The 24,171-nt window shown below is 33.9% G+C and overlaps 1 protein-coding gene across 8 annotated transcripts in view; it reads left to right on the top strand.

Moving 5' to 3' along the window:
• Nucleotides 1-24,171, top strand: part of LOC110372419 (latrophilin Cirl) — a 278,727-nt gene that overhangs the window by 134,284 nt on the left and 120,272 nt on the right. Inside the window, exon 3 of one of the 8 annotated variants that reach the window (XM_049849399.2) lies at nt 14,019-14,070. The exons of the other annotated variants lie outside the window; for them this stretch is intronic. The gene's annotated coding sequence lies outside the window, so the exon portion shown is untranslated. The remainder of the gene's footprint in view (nt 1-14,018; nt 14,071-24,171) is intronic. 8 annotated transcript variants of the gene reach the window in all.

The raw sequence follows: 24,171 nt of genomic DNA, 5'->3' as shown, positions 1-24,171 counted from the left end.
TGTAAACATCTTTTCATATAGTATCAGAAAATCAATTTCCCATTGAAAATTGATTGTCACATTCCCATGAAAAGTACGACAGACGAAAAACAAATTTAAAACACGCAATTGACTGAAATGCCCCGGGTTCCGTGAAATGTTATCGGAAATGGTACGACTCCATTGGACGTCCCAAAGTAGACTGACATCTATAATACTCAAGTTTATTATATGAATTTCGTGTTGCCATCAAAAATATAGTCATCATTGTAAGTGTTTTTTCCGAAAATATCTGACAATATTTTTTGTTGCTGCTTTTTAATTTTAAAAGCATTTTTTTTAGTGTACCTATGTGTATTGAACTCCATTTAAAAGGCTTTTGACAATAAATAAATTCATATTTATTTTTATTACTTTTTCATGACAAAAAATAAACACAAAATACGAGGGTGACCTACTTATAGAATTATATCAGGACAAAAAATATTCGCCAACACATATACACCACAATTCCTTGAAAATATAAATAGATGATGGCTCCTATTATAATGGGGCGAGCCCTAAAAAGCCATGGTGCCATTTGTAACAATTACCATTGATTCGTCTCGCCTATGGCTATATTTCTCAATCATGGTGCTATTGAGGCACGGAGGTCGTTTCATACTTTTGTACAATGGACTGTTAATGTAAGTTGGCTGTGATTGAAGATATGTCTTTCTATGTATGTATATGTTATTAGATGCGTAGATAGATTTTAATGTAAGTTATCTTATAAAAATATCTGAGTGATTGTTAACCTAAAAATCGGTGTTCCTTAGTAGCTAATGAATACTAACTTCACTTATTTAGGGTGTACTATTCAATAAAATTTTGACTAAGTTAGAAAAAAAAAAAAATTAAGATTTTTTTTATCCAGAACTATACACAATAAATGTGGCATATACTCACTTCCTACCTTATGGTCTTCAAAATACAACTTTTATTCAAGCTACCCAATTTCACTGCAACGAAGTGTAAAACAGACCAAAATATGAATAGCGAATCAAATTCAAGCGACTTGAAGATCATTGTACTAGACAGGATGACATCTGTCTTCAACATCCTCAGCTTTTAATGAAGAGCTCTCAAATTAGTTCTACTTGTACCGAATTTTGATATAGTCGTGAAGAATCTGTTTCACGCCCTCATGTTAGGATTAATCTTAATTTTGGGTGACTCGGTTTTTTTGGCGTGATGTGTAATGCCCGCATTTTTTACGTCAGTAGTTAATTTAATAATTAATTAAGCATTTTTTATAGTGGTAGTGAGAGGTAACTAGAAATGTTATTGTTTAGAGTGATCCGTTTTTTCGTCAATTTAGTGTTTAGAAATATATTACAATAAATAAAAGATTTATGTTTACGATAAGACAAAAGATTCCCGTAAAGCATGTCTTAATATGCATCAAATAAATTAGCCTTGACGTACTTTCGCCGACCAAAAAGTTAATTATAAACAGAGACCTACAATCCGTCTTTAAATATTTCATTCCCCCTCATTACTTCTGGCAAAATATAGATTGTCAGGAAAATAACCGCAAAAAAAAAACAAAACAGACCCATATGTCAATCTTTTTGAGCGTAACCATCAAGGAAATTAGAACTCTATGCTCTACAAAATAGGGTCGCAATTCCCTTGAGTTGTAAAATCAATGGTGTATGTAAGTTTGTGCCGTTACGAGTCTCGGCCAATTTATTTGACGTATAAAGAAAAAAAGGACTGTAATTGCTAGGACATGCGTCTGTTTCAAACGGTTGTTTTTAAACAAAACGTATGAAAAAACTACAGTTCTGATTATCTTCTTAGTTTGTAATAAGTGGGTGAACAATTTTGATTTTTATGTCTTGTATTTAAGTGTCATATTTCGTTCGTGCTAGAAAGTTACGGGACATTTAATTTTTCATGGGAAATAACGTTTTATCGTTTTAGAACAGTTAGCTACTATTCGTATGACAGATGACAAAAGTACCGTTTTTTCAGACGTAGCTACAATTTGTCTTTTACAATGGAAATTACTGTAAAACTGCAAAACAGAGTGTTGGGTTCTTTCAAATAACACTTTTTGTTATCGTTGCAGCTACCTTGCAACTATTGACACGAAATATCCAATTTGAAATAACCCTAAAAACATCTTGGTCAGCCAATAGCTGTCACATCATTTATTATCCCAAAGTTAACCTAACTTTAGACGAATTCAAATAAAAATTCGCTGCAATGCAACTCAGTAGTTGCCCAATCAATCGAATACGAGCAAATAAACGTATTTGAATAAATAACGCGTAGGGTGGCAACCCTAGCCCGATCAATTGGCGTCAAATTCAGCGCTCGGCGAAACATCAAAGCGCACCGACATGTCGGTAGGGTTGCCACGTTATTGAATTGTGTTTGATACGTGTGTATTGTAAAAAAGCAAAACAAGTTTTCCAGGAAAAAGATACATAAAAGAAAGATTTTGTGAAATTATATGCATCATCTGCCTAGCCTTTTCGGAACTATGTAGATGTCGGAGTCTTGTCTAACCATTTGCAGCTTACTAGCAGTGCTTTACATGGAGCGACTGCCAATCTGACTAGCAGAACGAAGTTACACGGGACCGACTATTGGTAGGAATAGCTATCAACTAAGTATATAATTTTAGGCTTCTGACTACATGTAGCTAATATATACCTACAAGTTGTTTTTAATTAATTAGGTAGTTACAAATTACATTTTTACGCTTCTTTTTATCAGATTTTGGGAAGGAAGTAGTTCCCTTATTATGCGGGTGGCATTGTAGGAAACAGCTAGTTCTTACTAAATTAAGATTTATAGGGCTACATAATAACCACTAGCGTCACAAACGCTCTCAAATAATTCACATTGCAGATTCAAAAAAACTTCATGAACAAGCGGAGCTAACACAAATTCCCAAACACACACATACACACCCAAACACACACACACAGCTATCCAGGCATCCGATACATGTAACAGGGCTGTCACAGAATTCCTCAGCCCGATATGCAATGGCCAATGGAATGTTTACATGCTTTCTGTTCGTAATTTGTGCCTGAATAGCTCGGAAACATTTCTAAACGTCGTGTGGTCTCAATTAGGTAGCAATCATGCTTTTCAGGCTTGTTTTGTGATGAAATACCTTGTTTAACAGATTGAAATGCAATCAAATACCTTGTTCAGTTGTTTAGCCGATTGTGAATGGTAGAATAATGAAAGGACTTTTTAGTTATCTATGCTTCATTTTGGAGCTTTAGGTATATTGCGGAATAAATCAAACCCTTATAATGTAAACCCAGCATTTAGTTTTGATTTATTTTGCCAAGTTAGTAAGTTAAGGTAACAAGTTTGGCCAGCACTGTTATCGAACAAAAACTTATGATGTATCCAAAATCAATCAGTTTCAAACTACCAACGTTAAAAAACAGTTAACTTACTAAAAACAAACGGTAAAAGGAACACCCGTCGGCTTCTCTAAGCCTTCACAAAGGTTACAAACATAACCAAAAACAACATAAAAGCCAATGTTCCCATGCTAGGAAGGCACTAAAATAGCTTATTTCATTTGATTCCCGCGACATGTGAACATTTACAAACATTTACTATCAGTTGTAAGAGATAACGGATTAATTTAAGATCGTAGTACCTAAGTACACTTTAGGTTTGCAAAGTTATGTGGCAAAATACTGCTTAAACTAGTGCTGAAAAGTCGTTTAACTTTTTACAATGATACATCAAGTTTTGTTATGTAAAAAAACAACGATATAAGTATAAGTTATACATTTGTACTCTATAGTAATTTAAAAAAAAATACGATGTAAAGACTTTTTTAATCGGTCCTGTAGTTCCTGAGATTGTCGCGTTGAAAAGTATAAAGCAAACTATACAGTACAGATATATATTTTTGTTAAAAACTAAAAACCAATCTTAAAACAAGAAGCATAAAGTTCAATCAAGAACAAGCAACTTGCTTAGGATATACCAAAGCAAGGGCCCAGACAAACCTAATTTAATATTCAAAACAGTAATACATAACATCGTGAAACTATTCTGTATCCATAAGCGATATTATCATTGACCTCAGTGAGGTCAGTGTGAGAGGAAATTTGCCTCTGATATACGTAATTGCACCCCCGGGCATCGAACCGGCTACCGTACGGTATTACTGCTTAGTGTGCAATGGATATATCAATATTCTGGATTATAGAGGATGTTTGTGCATTGCAGTGTGTTCATTTCAATTATTTTAGACTAGTTGATTTCTCGCGGTTTGACCTGTGTCATATAAGAAATGTATTTTTTTTAGTGGCATAAAAATAAATCATATTATGTTCCGTTGATAGCTGGTGTATTTGTCCCCACGTAAAATTTCATCAAAATAAGTTAAATTAATATAGACACATTAACTTATTACTATGTAATCAATCAGTCATTTTATAAAAGTGAAAGAGTGTGTGTATATTTGTACCTTCAGCACGTGTAAACGGCTGAACTAGTTTTGATGAAACTTAGCAGTAATTCAGAATAACAATGGCGACTTTTGAGCTGAGTGCAGTAATTCTCTAATTCAAGATGTAACTTTTTAAGAATATTTCTTGTAATAAAGGAAACGTTATAACGAAATGGATTGATGTTCTATTCCTATTTTATCTCTTTGAGAGCTAAAAATATTTGCTAAGGAAGTAAGTAATCTTAGAAATTACACGCCCACGTATTCCGTTCTTATAAAATAAATTCTTGTATTGATATAATGCTAAAAATATCATTTCCAAGTGATATGTACACACATACATGTGTAAGTATATTAAAGGTTCAATAACCCCTTTGCTAAGACATATTGACGTACAGAAATGTTTCAGAAATCATTTTTATGTATTAGGTTATTAAGACTGCTACATTCGTAGCTTTTTTCCAAGTCGGTTTCATAGGACTTTTCCCAGAACTGTTCAGTTATGTAATGCAAACATTAGTAGTTACCGAGAAGAGCGGTTATAGAAGACATAAATAAAATATCTATACTCTACAAATAAAATAATGTTCATAAGAAAAAGTAACAATTTGCATGTAATTACTAATCATTGGCTTATTCACAAATCTCCCCTACGACTGATTTCTGAGCTATATATATATTTCTTGTTGCAAAGAATACACGAAAAAGTTTGTCTTGAGAAGCAGAATCACGTATTTTGCGTACACAAGTGGTTTCTGGAGACAAAAATACTGTGTGACTGTTTATTGATCATAATTCCTTCCTGAAAGTCATATTCATCATAATATTAAATATTTTGATCTTCCGAAAGCGGTTGAGCCATAAATGTGTGTCTAAGTGTAAACGCACGTGGTCTTTGTATGCATAAGATCAGGAGCTCTCAGTATTGACCGAATCGCCGTTTCACACAAAGATCATATACATGTACATTGACACACACAAGCATAGCTCACCCATCATCCTCCGAGCCTTTTCCCAAACTATGTTGGGGTTGGCTTCCAGTCTAACCGGATTCAGCTGCGTACCAGTGCTTTACAAGAAGCGACTGCCTATCTGACCTCCTCAACCCAGTTACCCGGGCAACCCGATACCCCTTGGTTAGACTGGTGTCAGACTTACTGGCCTCTGACTACCCGTAACGACTGCCAAGGATGTTCAATGACAGCCGGGACCTACAGTTTAACGTGCCATCCGAAACACAGTCATTGGTGTCAAAGATATACTTAGAAAGTACATACAAACTTAGCATAGCAAGCAACACACAAGCAACAAGCATAGCTCACCCGTCTAAGATAAATCTACAATTGAAACTAAGATATTCTCTTACCAGGAATGCATTCCAGTTATAATAATTACCAGACTAATCAATATGACTATCTACACAATATAATTTTAACACCCGATAGTAAGCCCCGAAACAATAGATTCACACCCTTATACAAGGGAGGGGGTTCAACGACCTACCATTGTTAAAACCACCAGTCAAAATTGCACCTTAAAACAACGTGGTAAAGTTAAATTTTCCTTGAATAGTTTTGTCAATTTTGATTATCATTTTAACCAAAACTCTCATAGGCTTGAGGTGTAACTAATATTTGAAATTTATTGTGTCGATTCTTTAGTATTCATTTGTAAGGGTCGGGAATGAACCTTGGACCTTTGGTTTCGTGATTAATGGTTGTCTTTGTGAAGTGGACTATAGTGTTTATAAAGTTTCGTGTAAATAGAACTAAGTTTACTAGAAGTTTATTAGTGATTGTGATTTCAAATAATATAGTGTGAATTCATTAATTGGCGAGTTTTACCGTATAATCTTAATAACTTTTTATAGTTTTAAATCTCATTATCTTTTTATATAAGGTATGTTTAGTGTACATGGAAATAATAACTTAATAATATCGTTGACTTCTCGGCTTATTTATTACTTTCAATAAAATAATTTTCGTAAATAAACTATCCACATTATAATAGAAATAAAGATTTTGAGAATTTTTCGTCCGTAGTAAAAATAATTATCACATCAACTTGCTTATTCAATGAGCAGCAACGCTTAACACAGACATAAGGATATGCGCAGACAATTCACAAAACGGCGCATCTGTCATTTGTATGCAGAATGTTAAGTCGAGGGTGTGCCCCGGCCCTTAGGGACCAAAAGTTTTCCTAGTTTTGAGTGTTCATGTCGCGTTTGTATGCATGTGATTTTAACCCTTAGCCACTTGGAGCCCCCGCGTGGGGTGGCTAAGGCACACGTGGCTCGTTTTATTAAGTGTTTTAAACGGATTTATATAATTTATAAAGCACTTGAAATTGGTGGGAGCTTTTTTGAATATTTATTTTTTTATCGCAGTCTGTCAAAAACCGATGTCATTATAAAAGCTTTAAAAAATTAACAGATGTAAATGTGTAATGAAGTGGTCCCATATTCACAAATCTCTCTTGTCCTGACTATCTGTTCAAGCAAATAGAGTTCTTTATTTATTTATTACACTATATATTTACATAAATTATGTATTTAAACTAGTTACAAATTAAAAAGGAATCATCAAAACTATGTATCAAAAAATTCATCCGCATCGCTGTCAGCGGGGATCGTGCCCAAAAGGCTGGCTGCATTGCCACGCTGGTTGGATCCTAGCTGACCGAAGTACAGACCAGCCCTTTGATCACGAGTGGATTCTACTAAACATAGTTTTTCCCAGCTCAATTCTTCAAGAAAAATCTCTCAATAAAATTCTTCAAGGAGAAAAATCCTCTAAAAATTACCACTAACATAGCAACCCCCATCAATTCAGCAATCTTATCACAGTAAAACGTGCTTATGCACTTTAGCTGAATAAATCCGTCGTTTCTCCCTCTATTTGTTGCAAGTCTGAATCTACGTGAATGTCTAGAACAATCTAGAAAGATTGATCCACACATTAGCATAGTGTTAGGAGATAGTGTTTTGGTTGCATCGCGAATTTCTAGACTTTCGTCTGTTTTTTTTTGTGATCTGTGATAAGTCGTTGATGCAGTTGTGAATGAATGAGTGTTCCCTTTGAAATACCTATTGGTAAAATATATCCTGACTCATTACTTGTCAAATGTACTATAGACCAAAAAACTAGTAGACTAGGCTATTTAAGCTAGCAATGTAAGCACATTATATTTATAATTTTATTTTAGACGCATTTAATAACTGTAACTCCCTACGTTTATTGCATTGCACATTTAATATTTATAATTTTCACTTACTTACTTTTAAATTATGTAAAAATCTAAACTTTATATTGGACAATCCATACAGGTACATAACATTTTACCTATCAAAGTATCATCAACGCTATATTTTACAAACACAACAACATAACCTGAAAACTGAAAGAAATCTAAAAATGGTTTTCCACGCATCACAAATCAGCAGGTATGTTTGTTCACTGAACATAAAAACAAAACGCTTGACAGCTACCCCGGAGGGATCAAATATAATCCGCGGATCTGAAGACTGAGATGGGCGCCATCTTGGCGATAAAAATGTAAGCTACCCTCATACATAAAACTATTACATCGCCTCGCTTTTGGTGTGACGTATATTTTTTTGGGTCAGCGGTGCCTTAAAATGCAATTTCGAAAATTGTTACCCTCCTTTTGGGACGGTCGGGTAAAAAAGGGACAAGTCTTTATTATGTGTTTTGTAAATCTGTTATGATTTTTCATATGCTCTAAACATTTGGTACCTATCGTTATATAAAATTAAATATTACATACCAATATTACATAGGTATCAAGTACTGATAAGATATGTTTTCTTTAAAAAATATATACGTATAATAAATATATGGGTACATGACAAAAATATGACCACAGATGATGATTTAGAAAACTAGAAGAGTTTCTATTATTCCAAATCCATTTCTGCCCGCTTCAAAATTCAAACTTCGAATCGAACCCACACAAACAACCAAACACCCAATCACAGCTCGTATAATTTCGACGCCATCTTACTTGTCAAATTTTGCTATTCGAATGAGCAATTTATAACGGTTACGTACCGGAAACGGATTCAAGTGAATTCACGTGCGTAGTTTAACTGGTGAAACATGGCTTTCGGAAAGGCCGTAGGATCTACGGATAAACCTACCCTTTGTACTTTGTACCCCTTATTATGCGAAATTCAAAAACGCGGTACTTTAAGGAAATGGATACGTGATATATGAGTTTTGAGGGATTTTAATCGTGTGGTTAAATGTTTTAGGAAAGATAGGAGTTATTTTTGGGTGATAAAAATGTTTGGATGTTTCCGACCTATGGGAAAATAAAAGAGGAAAGTACATTACCATTTGTCAAGACATTGTGACTTGCAGTGATTGGATTAAAAAACAAATGATTTTAAATGATTGACATTTGAATTTCGAACCTACACAGTTTCCAAATTCAAACTTACCACACAAATGGCAAACCTCTTTCATGTCTAGATCAAAATGACTGGAAATTCATCATGTTCTAGGCAGAAAACAATTCTGTGTGACCTTTTCAAATAGTAAAGCGTCATATAATAAAACTTCTACTTTGTTTGATTAGACTTGACCCTTTAATTTAAGAAGAAGTTTTATCTATGCAGTTCATAATCCAATATAATATTCCCACAACACAATTTATTAGATAAAACCCCAACTTAATAAGATTATAACAAATCAAATTAATTACCACTATCTGCGAGCGTGTATAACATAAATATTCGAGCGGAATCTTAAAGGGACTGAACTGTAAACACCCCGAACCCACTGTCACAAGTGACTTCTCTGCTAATATTATCTAATCTATGTCCCTTTACATTGTCACACGAAAATGCACCTTATGCCTATCGCAATAAGGGTTATATGAACTGCAAAAGTGTTTTGCAATAATTAGTATTCCGTAGCTGTATATTTTGTCTGATTGGTCGACGGGAGGAGGGGGGGTTGTCATAAGATTGCCTTTATCTTTCACAAATGAATGGATACAAAACGGGTATTTTCAAAGATTTAAAATATTATTATAATGTAAATTGATTAAATGCAGTAATCGTTTAATGGTTTGGTACATCATTTGAATGTTTTGTTTAAAGGACAATTTCAAAAGGCAATGAAGTTCCTTAGATTAAATGGAATTATGGATAAAGAGAATAACCATTCAAATTATAAGCTTTATTACTGCCAAGTTTCATTGAAATCCATTCGGTTCTTACTTACTATACTGATGTGTTAGTAAGTGTCTACAAACACATCCTACAGAGAGTACCTTAATTGATATGTTCCGGTATTCTCTTGGTAGCGGTAGTACTGAGTTTTAATTGGTTTAGTATATACTACAGAAACTGTACAGTAATCCTTACTAATCTATATAATATAAATCCTTCATGTCTTACCATTACTAAAGTATATTTTAAAACGTTTAATTTTTGGTCTAAAGACGAATATTATTGAACTTCTCTCTCAATCTTTTATTTGAAATTACTATTTCTAATTATTATTAAAATTAATATACTATACATAATTCAAAACAACTTCAAAGAAATCATTTAAAAATATAATAAAGACATTAAATAACTACTCAATCAAATTGACATTGTTAAGCTCATGTGAAACCAAAGTAATATTCAAACGAACTATAAATTCTCAAAATCTATAAACCACTGTGGTCGGCTTCTATCAACTCTAAAGTCAAAGGTTTAAACCATCCATTGATACCCACCAAGTTATTATGATTAATTACTTACCCTTCATTTATATGCGACCAACTTCTAACGATGGATTTCTATAACCTATCCGTGGTTTGCGATTAGAGATTGAATTTCGACAATAGCTCCATATAATTGACGTCGAGTTTCAATCTCAGATAGCAAAAGAAGAGATAGATAGGTTATCGGAATCCTCAGGAAATCGTATGAATAGACAATCGCTTGATTACATTTGTTCATACTTGGAAATAGATTAATGTGCTGAAATAAATAACGATAGCCAAGACAAATCGTTTTTCCTTTGTTTTCATTCAGTCGTAGTTTTAATTACATTTTACAGGTTTATGCGAAATTATTAAATTATTAATCCGGACTTGCTCAGGTATTCGGACGCGTGCGAAATATTTTTTTATTAAATTTTCGGTGCAAAATCATTTTCGTCCCGTGAAAAGATTTTTTGTACATAGTTTATTTTGAAGGATACTTATTTAAGTAAAACTCATCGAATCCTTTTTGTTAAGAGCTTTATTTTTACCTCAATAAATCCGGCCAAAGGTGTATAATTCTTTTTCGGTTTCGTGAATAAAAAATAATAAAAGTTTTAATCTTTTTTAAGTAAAAATCTTTTAAAATATTTCCTTTGGACATTTTTAAAAGCATTTTGCACTCGTTAATTTTTATAGACTACTCGTGTTTTAACGGCAATATTTATTCTAGGAACTACTTTATACATTTAACATATTATTAATAAATAAGTTCGTTTGAGTTTTTATTTTATACTTTAAACTTGCCACGCTATCACAATTATCATATCTCCTGTATTTGTCAAACACAAAATTTTATCGAATCGAAATTTCCTTTGTTACAGTAATATTTATTAGAAATTTTCCTTTCACCTCAAAACAAATTTCTACCACAGTTAAATACTTATTTTTCTCACAAAAAATACAATAAAATATTACCAATTCCATTGTCTTATTATATTATTTTATCGAAGAGTTCTAATGGTGCAGAAACAGAAACATTAGCCGCCATGACACAAAGGTATCTTGGGCTGTCAAACGGTATGTCAAATTAATGAATGCCTGGTCCTGAGGTAATGACATCGGAGGTCACTCGTTTGGAACTGATAGTAGACCTACGGAATTGAGGTAGGGGTCTTGAAACAGCGATTTTGAGTAGGAGCAATTTGGAATATTTTAATCTTGGTATGATTGTCAAAACATTTTTCAGTAACTAATTGCCTCCCAAGAAAGGTTGTCTTTGTATGAAAATAACAACAATATAATTTACAGCAGTCTATACTTAAATCATTCATAGCATTTTTATGTTGTAAAACAATACGCACTGTTTCGTATGGATTCACCTGCATTCTGACTATTTCATTTAAATCGATTCAGTAGATAAATCATAACAGACATAGTTTCGTATTTATAATATGTGCAAGGGTTTGCCAAAAAGGCAATGTGATTCGAACATACCTTCCCGCATTTTTCAAGGCCCCAACGCCAAAAACAAAACACAAATACCAGATCTACTCCATTGTAATAAGGACTAAATTCGCTTACACCACAAGAGTATCCAGTAGCTTTCAATTGATTTGCCCAGAAGCAATCTCTCCTGATTCTTTTAGAACATTTCTTACTAGCCAAGTATTTGCATTAACTCTGTGTAAGTATACAAAAAGGGGGAATTCTCTTACGTTTGTTAGAATTTGAATGAGATCGTAGGAGATAGAAACATATTGATTGTTTTTTTTTTCTAAAGAGGTTGTTTATTGAAGCGGTAGTAATTAAAAATGTTTGCTGTTTTTCTTGTTCCTTTTTAACGTTTTTTTTTTCTTTTTGTATTTGGTATTCTCTTGTTCATTATTCGTAGTGGTCTAGTAGATAAAGCGCTCGCTTTTCAAGTATAAGTATAGGCATTAGATTCCAGTGTATCGGGTTGCCTGGGTAACTGGGATGAGGTGATCAGATAGACAGTCGTTCCATGAAAATAGTACTCAGCTGCATCCAGTTGGATTGGAAAAGGCTTGGTAGATGATCTTTCATTTAAGGTTAATTAATTATCAGAATGACAAATGCCATTATTATTAATACAATAATATGCGTAATTACGCTTAATTAGTTGTCACATAATTCATAGAGGCAGCGAGGCTTTTCATTATATCAATATGTCGTCCATATACTAAGATAGTCGTTGTGTAGACAATGAATTGGCCTTTAGATTTAGTATTATTATATTACTGTGGGAAATTCCAATAAATATATATTTAACTAGGTTCAGTTCGCGGTCTCACCCGTGTCCAAAGGTTTTTCCATCATCCACATAAAAAGGTCTATATACGACACCAGGGTACCTAAATATAACACCAACTTCTAAATAGGTATCTTAACTTTTTGTCATTGAAAATAACTCATCATGTAGCTCAATTGCCTTTCAGCTACGTGAAATGAAAACTTGTTTAATTCAGGTCTGACTTTTCAGGTTATCTAAAAAAATTAGACAACCTTAAATTTATTTCTTGAAATCTGATAAAACATCTAATTTCCTTACCCATCAAACATTTCGAGACGTTTAAAAATAAAATTTTCGTTCGTACCATCAAGAAAATATGACCCAAAAAAATTACAACTCAATTTACCAATAGAAACGTCAGAACTTCGTGTTTACGTTCATCATAAATAGATTGAATTTTATACCAGGGACGGAACAATAAAAATAAATTGCTTTTCTGTCCGTCAATACGCTGCAAATAAAACGGCAATATAGCCACCCCAGCAACAGACACGATACTATTGTCTGATAATCGGTTACAGAAAGCAACAGAATAATTCTGATCCGTCAGAAGTTCCCCCGTAATCGTAATCGGGAATAAATAGTTGGCTTCCCCATCTGTCGCGAAACTAGTAAATATACAAACGTCAGTCACCGATTCAGTGAGAAATCGCGGCTCACTACCAACCCCTAACTTGTACAGTGAACAGCAAAACGATAGCAACTTTAAAATAAAGTGCTAGAGTCGATTTTTATTCGCACGCAACAATGAATAAATTTAAATATTTGTTAACTTAAAATGTAACCCATGTTACCGGAAATACAGTCTAAATTGCACGGGTGAACATTTGTTTCTTCAATTGTGTTTAGGACACGCAAAAGGGAACCTTAATTTTGAAGTTTAGGGTTCAAAATAAGATGTCGTTGTTCGTTATTCTTGTCAACCTTACGCAGGGGTTATTTAACTTTGAAGTCGTTCAAAAGACCCGCGATTTGGGATTCTGGTGGATTTCTTTTTGGATTAAAGACCCCATGAATATAATGATAATGTATTCGAGGGTTATTACAGTACGATTCTGTCACGCGTCAGCATTTGTATAAGGTCTCTTTTTTATTTAAAATAATCTTGTACAGTCAGATCAAATAGGAAGTTGTAATGACGTGATACTTTATAACGAAATAAGGTTTATGAATGAAAAATAATGGTAATAATTTCCATAATTTAAACCGTTCAATAAAATAATGTCCCGTTTTTTTTCAGGTTTACTTTTTGCTCAGTTTTACACATGTATAATTTAGTACAGCATTAGTAATAACAGATAAAACTATACTAATATTATAATGTCAACAGTAGATTCGCAAATAAAGCCCTTTGAAGTGACGAGTAATGGTGTTTATTTTGCAAAAAACAGTTTTAATTACAAATGTGTGTTCAAATGTTTGGTTGGTTGGCGGCCAATATTTGCCTTTATGGTCGATTGGTGTTTGTGTAAGCGTATGTTTATTTTTATTTACATTTTCTCTTTTTTTCTGTTGCAGGTATACAGCTGACTGTTTGACTGATCGACAGCCGGCTTTTTGCATTTTGTTGGTGAGATAGAAATTTTATTTTGTAACTTTTTTACACGTATTTTCAAAATAGCTACATATCACATGAAAACTAGGTTAAATATTCATTTTCAAAATACAAAACGTACAGAATAAAGCATCTAAAGACAGATTACCACAATCTTAATACAACTTCAAGCAACACGTAGGTACTTTTGGTTCAACTATTTTGCGGCGGCGGAGAGAATTTCTGCAGATAATTTAAATGTAAAATTTATGTAAATCACATTCACACCTTGAGTGTTTTGTGAACCACGGTTACTGGCCTGTTACTCTGTGTAGATAGAAGAGTAACTTTCAGCTTTATTGTTACTGACTGATGCAGCTGACTGTACTTTTTAGTTGCTTGAATTTCTGACGTTTTAACATACTTTTGTTTGCATTTTTAATAAGTAAATTAAGTAACCACTGTTTGTTTAAATGTGTGTTTAAATTATGTGTCAAAATGTCGTACGTTTTAGAAGTCCTTACTAATATAATAAATGCGAAAGTAACTCTGTCTATCTGTCGCGCTTTCACGCTAAAACTGCCGACCCGATTTAAATGATTTTTGGATCACAGATAATCTTGAGTTTGAGAAATGACATAAGCCAGTTTTTACGCAAATATAAGAAGTGATTTTTCCGGGACTTACTTAGGTACAAAATAACTTCGGCCTATTACCTTACACTATACAAGCATCTAATATAAATTAGCATACGGAACCGAACCTACACCAGAAATTCAACACCTCTTTAGGCAAAATCGTGGTGAAGATAACACTCCCATGAAAGTCTAGATAAATACCCATTGTACTACGATTATCTTATCTAAATATATTTATGGTACTAAAAGCGCGCACACTAAGAACTTTTAGTCGGCCGATAGTTCATCATCCTCTTACCAATTTTCCCAACTATGTTGGTGGCTTCCAGTATAACCGAATGTAGCTGAGTACCAGTGCTTTACAAGGAGCGACTGCCCTATCTGACCCCAGCTACCCAGACAACCCAATACCCCTTGGTTAGACAGGTGTCAGAGTTACTGGCTTCTGACTACCCGTAACGACTGCCATGGATGTTCTATGACAGTCGGCCGATGGTTGATTTTGGCTCAAAAATCAGTAAAAAGATGAATGGAAGAACACACGTAATAGCGATCAGCTATTCGTTCGGTATTTTACCGACTAAAAACTTTGATTGAATAAATGATTTTCTAAAAAAAAAACCTACCAACGAACCGACAGTCGGCCGACTAAAAGTTTGTACTGTGCGCGCGCTCTAATAGTACTAAATCCTAGGTCTTCTGGGTTACCTAGATTTTAGAACGAAAAGGCTTTCGTTGTAGGTCTCAAAGTTACGATATTGTTCCCTAAAGAGCTTTAGGTTTCAAATGCCTGTATATTTATGTAGATAAATGTATTATATGGGTCTTATATGTTAGGGTGAGATAAGGTTTCTTCGGGTTATCTATTTCTAGATCTATGTATGTGGTTCTTTTCCTGAATTGAAGATCTGGGTCTTGGATTGAGTAAAATTATTCAGTAGAAAAAAGTTTATTTAGGGAAATTGATAATGTGATATGGATGTATAATATAAGCCTAGACTGGTAACTTAAGGTCTGTTTGTGTATTTTTTATTGGGAATCAAAAATATCGAAAGGTCTTATAAACATGAGCTACGCATTCTTGAGAAAAGTTAAGATTATGTACCTTGTGTATATAGTCAAAATGGAAACAAATCATGTCTGCCAAAGATTATGAACGATAAAAAATACCCTTAGCATAAACCTAGTCCTACGTATACTTAAACCATTATTCCATACTTATAATAACTATAACCCAAACTTGAATAACCCACACGCTGCAACTAAGTTGTTTCAGTCAAATAGTCTGTTATATCTGTGATATAACTTTAAGTTACCATCATCGTAGGGCTAAGTAAATCTTATATTATATGCAAATTTGGTATCTTACAGTTTTGGCTCAAGTCTGAGGAGATTAGAGGGTCGAAAGTAGTTTACTTGAATTTATATTAGATTTGGGAAGATATGAGCGGAGATTGGTGAAGGATAAATCATCGTTTAGGATGATTAGTTGTAAGTGCCGGGTCCCCTTGGTTAAGAGGACTTTTGGTGTGCCAGGTTCGAATCCTGATTCGAGATATTTTCTTTGAGTTTAATTTCATAATATTTAAAGCTTTTTAGATGACGTCATTTAGAAAGAGAAGTGTGGATGAAGCAGACATGCTGCGTCGATTCCAAGTAAAATTGGGATTAGGGCAGGAAGATGATGAATTAAGGCTATGAGTATCTAGTAGGAAGATAGGATAATATACTCATTATAAAATTGTGACGCACTTATTCCACCGTACCAGATATTTCTAACTAAAAATCTACTTAAGATATCTAATTTGGAATTAACGATATTTCCTCATTCATTAACAACTTTAAAATTCTACAAAAATCGCCTTACCTTTCTCCCTTACTATCTTATCCATAGACTGATGATATAGCACTTGTCAAAAACGGCTCGCTAGGCAGCCGCATAAGCGTTTTTGGAAGCAAATAGAAAACTATTTGACCAGTGTGCAAACATTAGTACATTTGTGTAGACAAGTGGCTTGATATTAGAATAAACTTTATTAGCATAACCGTGGGAATTTGTATGGGGACATTCAGAATTGGCTTTTTAAGCTGTGTTAATATTTGTTGGGAGAGGGACTCTCGACTGACTCTAGAAGTTTCGTCTTGCTGGCTTGCTTTTTCAGACAGTCTCTGCAAAAATCCTCTTTTTCCGCCATTCTATTTTGCAATAATGTTGAATATGTACATAGAGGAGTGGAAGTAGCTCTTCGTTTAATAAATGTACTGTAAGTGGATTTCTTAGTACAATGGAAAGACTAAATTAATTTATTGTATGTTCATGGAAAGCTCCCTCATAGACACACTCATAAGAAACTTTGCACTTAAATTTTCCGGGATTTGTCAAATACAAATCAAGTAAGTTCTTCCTAAGAATAATCGCTTTCAATCAATCATAATTGCTTAAAATTCAACTTTGGCCCAAATAATGAGAATGATCAAAAGTTCAGACGCGGATCAATCAAAATTTTAAACGAATTAGGTATTAACTCAAGTTCACCTTGGCGTTAACTTTTTCAAATAACAACCCCTAGATAATTAACTGGCAGTTTAAAATTTAACTTTTCACTTAAACTAAGTTTTGGGCGTTAATTGCTTATATCGCGGGTCTCTTCGTGTTTGGCGGTATTTCGATGATTAAACATAAATATTAGCTTTTATTTATGCAGTTTATCTTTCGAAGTTATCTTTTACGATCCTTTCTGAAATGCGATCAAATATTTACTTAGATTGTTTTCTTTTGAAATATTTTTAAGGCTTTGTTGACTGCCTTTAAAAATACAAAAAAAAAAAAATACATAGGTATATGTTTCTTACATAAAATTTTAGAGGTCATCAAATTATATTTGGAGTCGTTGGTACTAAGACCCTGCTTACTTTATATTGTTCTAACAATCCATCAATTTTATAGCTAACCTAAACCTATGCATAAACCCAAAATTTTCTACCACCAATAAAAACCATCAAACTAAAATATAAACCTGAACCAGTAATAACATACTAACTGAACAATTGTTAGCAGTTATTGTGAACCATTTGTTATACAGTCCTAATTTTCTTCTTTGATTCTTTTGTCTGACTTCACCCTTGACCCATCGTTCGTTACTGTTAGCTAAGGGATCTTTAAACTTCAAAAAATATTATGTCACTCACACGCACATTCCAAACTCAACCTTATGTTTTACCCCATAAGTTCTTCTTTAAGAAATCAGTGTCTTGCACATGGGATGTTTCAGTTTAGAAGCCAGTGTTGCCTACCTTATATAAATGCTAACAAAATGTCGGGTTCGCGTGATATACACTACTTATCGTACTTTTACTATTTTGCATATATTAGGTCGGTATGCATATTCTGATGTCGGTGACTGTACCAATTTCATGTTTTCGCTTGCTCCACTAATTTAATCAATTTTAGGCTTCAGATTTTCATCGATGGGAAAATATTACGGTATAATGTTGTTATGTAAGAATTTTGGATGTAATAGAAGAAGGTTGTCTAGGAAAATAGGCTATTGAAAAGGCTTTTATATCGAGCCCAGGAAGGTTGCTAAAACATGGCTTTATAGAGCTTTTGTCCAAGCATGACTAAGGGTATATATTTTCGGTTATTTCTAAAGGGATGTAGGCTGGGGGTGAAAAACTCGGTACCTGCTTGGCAAGTTGTAAAACTTTTGGTGAGGGGAGCCGTTGCTATGGGGCGTATAGGCTTTTACTTGACTACCTGTCAACCATTTTGATTGTATATTGTTTATGGTGTAGTATTGAGTTCATTTCTGTTGGTCCAAAGGTGGAAAGCACACAGTCTTGGATACGATTCTCGGGTGAAGACAAGCCTGAGACTTAGAAGTATATTTCCACTTGTAAATATTTCTTGTCAAAAATAAAACTATATCCTCGCTAAGATGTTAACGTAATTTTATTCGGTAAAACGGTCGATTGCTTGATCATTGATAAGTAACACCGTGTGAAACTTGTGGAACGCAATAAATGATATGAATATGACTAATAAGTTGCCAATTTACGTCCCAAAAATATCATACGCACATGATAAGATATTTGATACTCAACACCCAAAACATTAACAACTTAATCAAGTTACTAAAAACACTTCAAAACTTAAAGTTCCAACTTTACCTGGGTACTGCAAATCCTGGTGCCTGCGTAAGCTGCGAGGAGCTTCCAAGGGTCCATATTATCATAAGTTTGTGAAGGTTTAGCCCTAAATCCTTCGTCTAATCCTTGATCAACGCAGGGTCTCGCTTTAGAGGTTGGGACCTTATATTACTGTGATCGATTGAAGTTGAGGTAAACTGGTTATGTGTAACGCATTTTTTTTTATAAGAGGTTGAATGAAAATTGGAAATGTGATTTTATGGATTTGATAACATGATTTTTGGTGAAGAAACAAAGGTATCTTAACGATTTGTTTATTGGAATATTTAAGGTTCATTGTTATAAGCGACAAGTTTGGTATTTTCCTGAATTCTTCGCCATAACAAAATACCTGACGCTTAGCCTCGCAAAAATTCCCAAAAAAAAATTGCTCTCAAGAAATTTTATTCAAAAATTTTTTGCTGGAAGATCTTCGAATTTTTAAACTTCACGAATCTCAAGTTCTTGACTCAAAATTGTGAATAAAGTCAAGAAAGCTCCATTGTTCAAGCAGCAGTATCCGAATCTACTTACGTACCCGACTTGGAGGCATCCAATGCAATCACTCGAGACCTCCCAGGACCTCCCTGAAACCCCCTGCGAAGGGATGAGACATTAGCATTTTTATCGATAGAGAAAATTGTAAGACGTTATTGACTGATCATTATCGATATTGCGATTATGTTTTACTGTGTAATGTTAGCTTTGAAGTGTGTTTTTTTGGGTTTATGAAAGATGTTGTTTTTTATGGCTTAATAATTCGGGGCAATAAGTGCCATTTGGTTTAATTTCACATCTTTATAAGAAGCCTCTGTTAGATGAACGTTTACATAAATGACATAAAAAAAAAATTCCACATAATTTCAAAGCATTATATAAGTGAAACTGTAACTCACAGTGCCATTGCAGCTGTAATTAAAACAGCTATACTTACATCGATTCATTCTCGATTGATGGCTAGGGTTGGCATCGACTATCGATGTCCGTCCCGGGATACGTCTAAACGCACCCGGTGCGCCGAATTTCCATACGTACACAGAGCCAAATCCAACTGAAGTTATTGGCCATCCCGCGGGACTTCAATATATTCGACTATTTTTATTTACTTGAAAGGAAAAGCTTTCGCGCGTTCACTACGATGGGTGTACCGTCTCGCGGACGCAAAACGGCCGTGGAATACGTTATTTTTCGTCACATCTCTATTACTTATGTTCTTATTTTAAAAATATATTATCATCAGATAAATGCTGGTCTTATTTAAAAATGGAATGCAACTTCAAGTATTCGAATTACGGTTCAAAAATCGAACTTGAGCCATTCAAATTTCGAACGTAAAAAATAAATTCTATTTCTGACATAAAACTGTTTTGTGCCAGATATAGTACAGTTAATACAGCCTATAAATCTTTAACATTACTTTGACAAAGAAACTAATTTCGTAGTTTTAAACGTTTGCCATTAGAAGTTTACTTAATAGTGTAATAACCAACATAATGCGATATAGACCACCCACGAGTATTATGTTCCCACAAGATGGCGACATGACTAGGCTATAAAAAAAACTTTAAACTTTAGAGAAGATTATAATAATAGGCAATTTATTAATAGGTATGTTTCGTCAGCGTTGTTGTCAAAAGTAATCGTGCTTAGAGTGGAGGTTACCATAGTTTCAATGCTATTCTGCCACAAGCTAGGTATTTGTACTGCTACAAAGATCTTAAATATATATTTCTTCATGATAGTCCATTTAGAGAAGAGACACAACTATTTAATTTTCTCACTGAGCGTCCAATATAAAGAACGTGAATTGAGCGACACCTAAAAAAAACCCAAAAATTAAAAACATTATAAACAAAAAAAGTTGTCAGCCAGTAAAATCTACGGCGCACACATTAAGATAACTCCACGAACAATAATTGTGGCAAAAGTGAAAAAGCGCGGGAGTTTTTAATTAATAAAATGGCGGCTGGAATTTCTGCAATTCAAACATGGCGGGGACAGCCAATGAGCGACTCTTTATGTACATATGCTAATGAGTGACAACCCTGGGCGAATGGAATTGTCATGTTAGGGCTGTCATTACGGTATTCTATGAAGTTACAGGGATGAAACGCGAATGTTATTTTTGTATTTCAATGTTTCTTGTCAGCTTTGTTTGACGCCATTTTTCGTTATGTTTTTGTTTTATGCTTGAAAGTGGCTAAAGTTTAGCATAGAAAATAATTCAGTGGAAATAATAATGATACCTAATCGTGGGTATTTGTGATTATATGAACCGTAAAATATATCAACATTTTATCTACCACCAATCTAAATATTTTCACCTATTTATAACACACCTAGCCCTATTAAAAAGGGATCTTTATGAGTTCATAAATATAAGCATAGAATGTATGTATATTTGACAAGGGGTGTGTAACCCTTTCAGTCTTAACAAAATGGCGAATAAGGATTAATGTCACCTGCACACTCTTCATAACTTTTCATTGTTTCGACTTTAACACACATTTTGTATAACTTTAGTGATGTGACAGGTACGTTGATTTATAATCGATAGTATCGATAAAAATCGAAACTCTGTTTCATTAATATAAGGTGAAAATTCAAAGAATAATTTCCTGCCCTTAAAATGTACTTGCTTTGAATAAAATCAAAGTAATTGCTCTGCTAATATAGTGCGATTTAATAGTATCTGACATGATGCGACTATCGTCTCCTAAAATCTACGAAATGTAGCAATATTAAATAGTTATGTATAAAAATGTTTCTAAATAGAATTAGTAACTTTACCAAGATCGATCAAACCGTGCCATTCGAACTCAAAAATTGCCTAACAGACTTCGAAGAAAGATTTTTATAATAATAATTGCAAAGTTTATTTTGTAAGTAAACTTTGTAGCGATAAAAACTGCACGTTACGTTATTAAACGACTTGTGTAAGTAAAAGTTTGCCATCAGGGGATCGCTTTATGAAACATTTCAAAGAATTAATGAATTTTGCAAATTTTTAAGTAGGTGAGGTATGGTAGAACTTGTTACCGATTATAATAGAAAATAAATGAAAGTTTTGTTGCGAAATAATCTTTGTTAGCTGAAGTGTGAGTTTATCCTTACTGAGACTAAAACAATGATTCATGATCGATCATTCTTTTGTCGATTCGATAATCCGATAATCGACTAACGACCAAAGAGCACATCACTAATTTATCGACTGATCACAACTACTGAAGTGCTACTCAAAGAGCGAATTCATGCTTTTTAAACGCCATATTCTGAACACAAAACGTTATTCGCGAAGTACCGAATGAACTTTTATATTCGCGTAAAAATTTTCGAACACTGTCGAGGGTGTTACAAATCGTTTATTTTACCTTTTTTTTCTTCTATAAAGCAACCGTTGCTTACGTTGAACGTGAGACGTTAACGCAGAATTTATTACCCTACGTTGGCTCTTAAAGGTGAGTTTTGCTTGAAAACTAAATCGGTTTTGTTGGTACTTACCTTTCTAATTTACGCGGCGCTGCGAGGTACTTTGTTCCTTATTTGACTTGAGACAGTCGTGAACACAAGTGCTTGATCGTGACGTGTGAAGATTGCCTATTACTTATTGAGTTTGTTAATGTTGTATTAGCTTTATACCGCTCTAAATCGTGTTAATTTAGCTGCGAGTTTATTTTAATAATTCTTGCGAGTAACAGATGTCTGTTGATATTGTATTCTGAGAACTGGGGCGGCTGTACTCGTGTTAAGTTTTAAACAGCACTTGTGCACGAATGTACACGCAATCTCCTGATAAATATAGGTTCCTATATATAAAGTTGTTTCGTAATATGAACCTAAGTTGACTTGGAATCAACGACTAAAGCGCCTATCTTAGGAACCGTATCAAAAAATGACTCAAAAACTAAATTGGTCTATCCCAAATTGAAAACAAACTGCAAACCGATTGAAACAAAGCGGCATAATTTGCGCACCCAACAAAATCGTACAAAGATCGTAATGAATACTGAACGTAAATTACTTGCTCGGAAATACCAGTTTTAGGAGCCTTACCTGCAAACGATTCTCAATAAATAAAAGCAAACTGAAATAAATTCCTAGTGCAACTGGGATGCGAATACATTACACTCAGATAACGCGAGTGTGCTCAGTTTTCAAGAAATACTGGAAAAGAACGTACCTCTACCTATATATGTTCAGTTTTCAAAGAATATAGGTACTGCAAAAGTTTAGCGAGAGAATTTCAATTGTAGCTCCTAAATAAGAATGCTGGTTGAATTTTTGGTTAGTGATTTGTGAGTCGTATTGAAATGGTTAACAAAAGGTTTAAAAAGAGAAGTTCAGTTGTGTTTGGTTTGTTGTGTATTCGAGGAAGTTTTTTTAGTAAACTATAGTTTTAACTTTTGGTTGATTTCTCATACTATAGTATTGTTTTAAGTAAGAAGTAAGTTATAGCTTTGAGTAAGTATCGTTTTCAGACTTAATAAGAATACGATTATTCTTGCATAGTGTAAGCAGGGTTACGTGAGAAAGTCTATTTATATTTATTAAAATAGCATTTTGATCTATTTCATCAAAATCGTAAATAAATATTATTCTTAACTTAAGCTTCTTGATCAGCATCAGACTTGTCTTAAAAAAACACTCAGTTTAATCCTTATAATAAAGATTTAGGCTTAAAATTCTGAATTAATATGTCTGGCACTTATTCTCAGATGCAGCTTTTTGAATTAGGCCCGTTAAGATAAAGCTGTAACTCAAAAATTTACATCTTTGCTAGACTTACAGTAGCCACACACTGCAGACGAAACAGTCGGCCCGATGATTGGCAATTGTTTTATAAAGAATACCTTTCCTGATTCCAATCAATGTCTTCAATGTATCTTAAACATATAAATACCTGATCTTGCGTAGGACCATTCGTCTAACCACGATGTATTGGGTTGCCCGGGTAACTGGGTTGAGGAGTTCAGATAGGGCAATCGCTCCTTGTAAAGCACTGGTACTCAGCTACACCCGGTTAGACTGGAAGCCGACCCCAACATAGTCGGGAAAAAGGTTCGGAGGATGATGAACCTGCGTAGAACCATTCATCTTCATACTGATTTATGAGCTCAAACAAACTATCGGCCGACTAAAAGTTTGCAGTGTGTTGTTACTCGTATTCTTTGACGAATATAAAAACGTGTTAAGAGTGTAAATTAGGTCTCAGGCTTTATTATCCTAAGTCTTATTTGAACATTTGTCCTTTTCGAGGGCGTTTTTAATTCGGCCATTGGTCTTCATTAAATATAATGCTTAGGAGTCGAAT

The sequence above is a fragment of the Helicoverpa armigera genome, chromosome 26, assembly GCF_030705265.1.
Source record: "Helicoverpa armigera isolate CAAS_96S chromosome 26, ASM3070526v1, whole genome shotgun sequence".
Taxonomy (NCBI): Eukaryota; Metazoa; Arthropoda; class Insecta; order Lepidoptera; family Noctuidae; genus Helicoverpa; species Helicoverpa armigera.
Note: the sequence above shows the minus strand (reverse complement) of the source record. Positions and strands in the feature narration are given on the sequence as shown.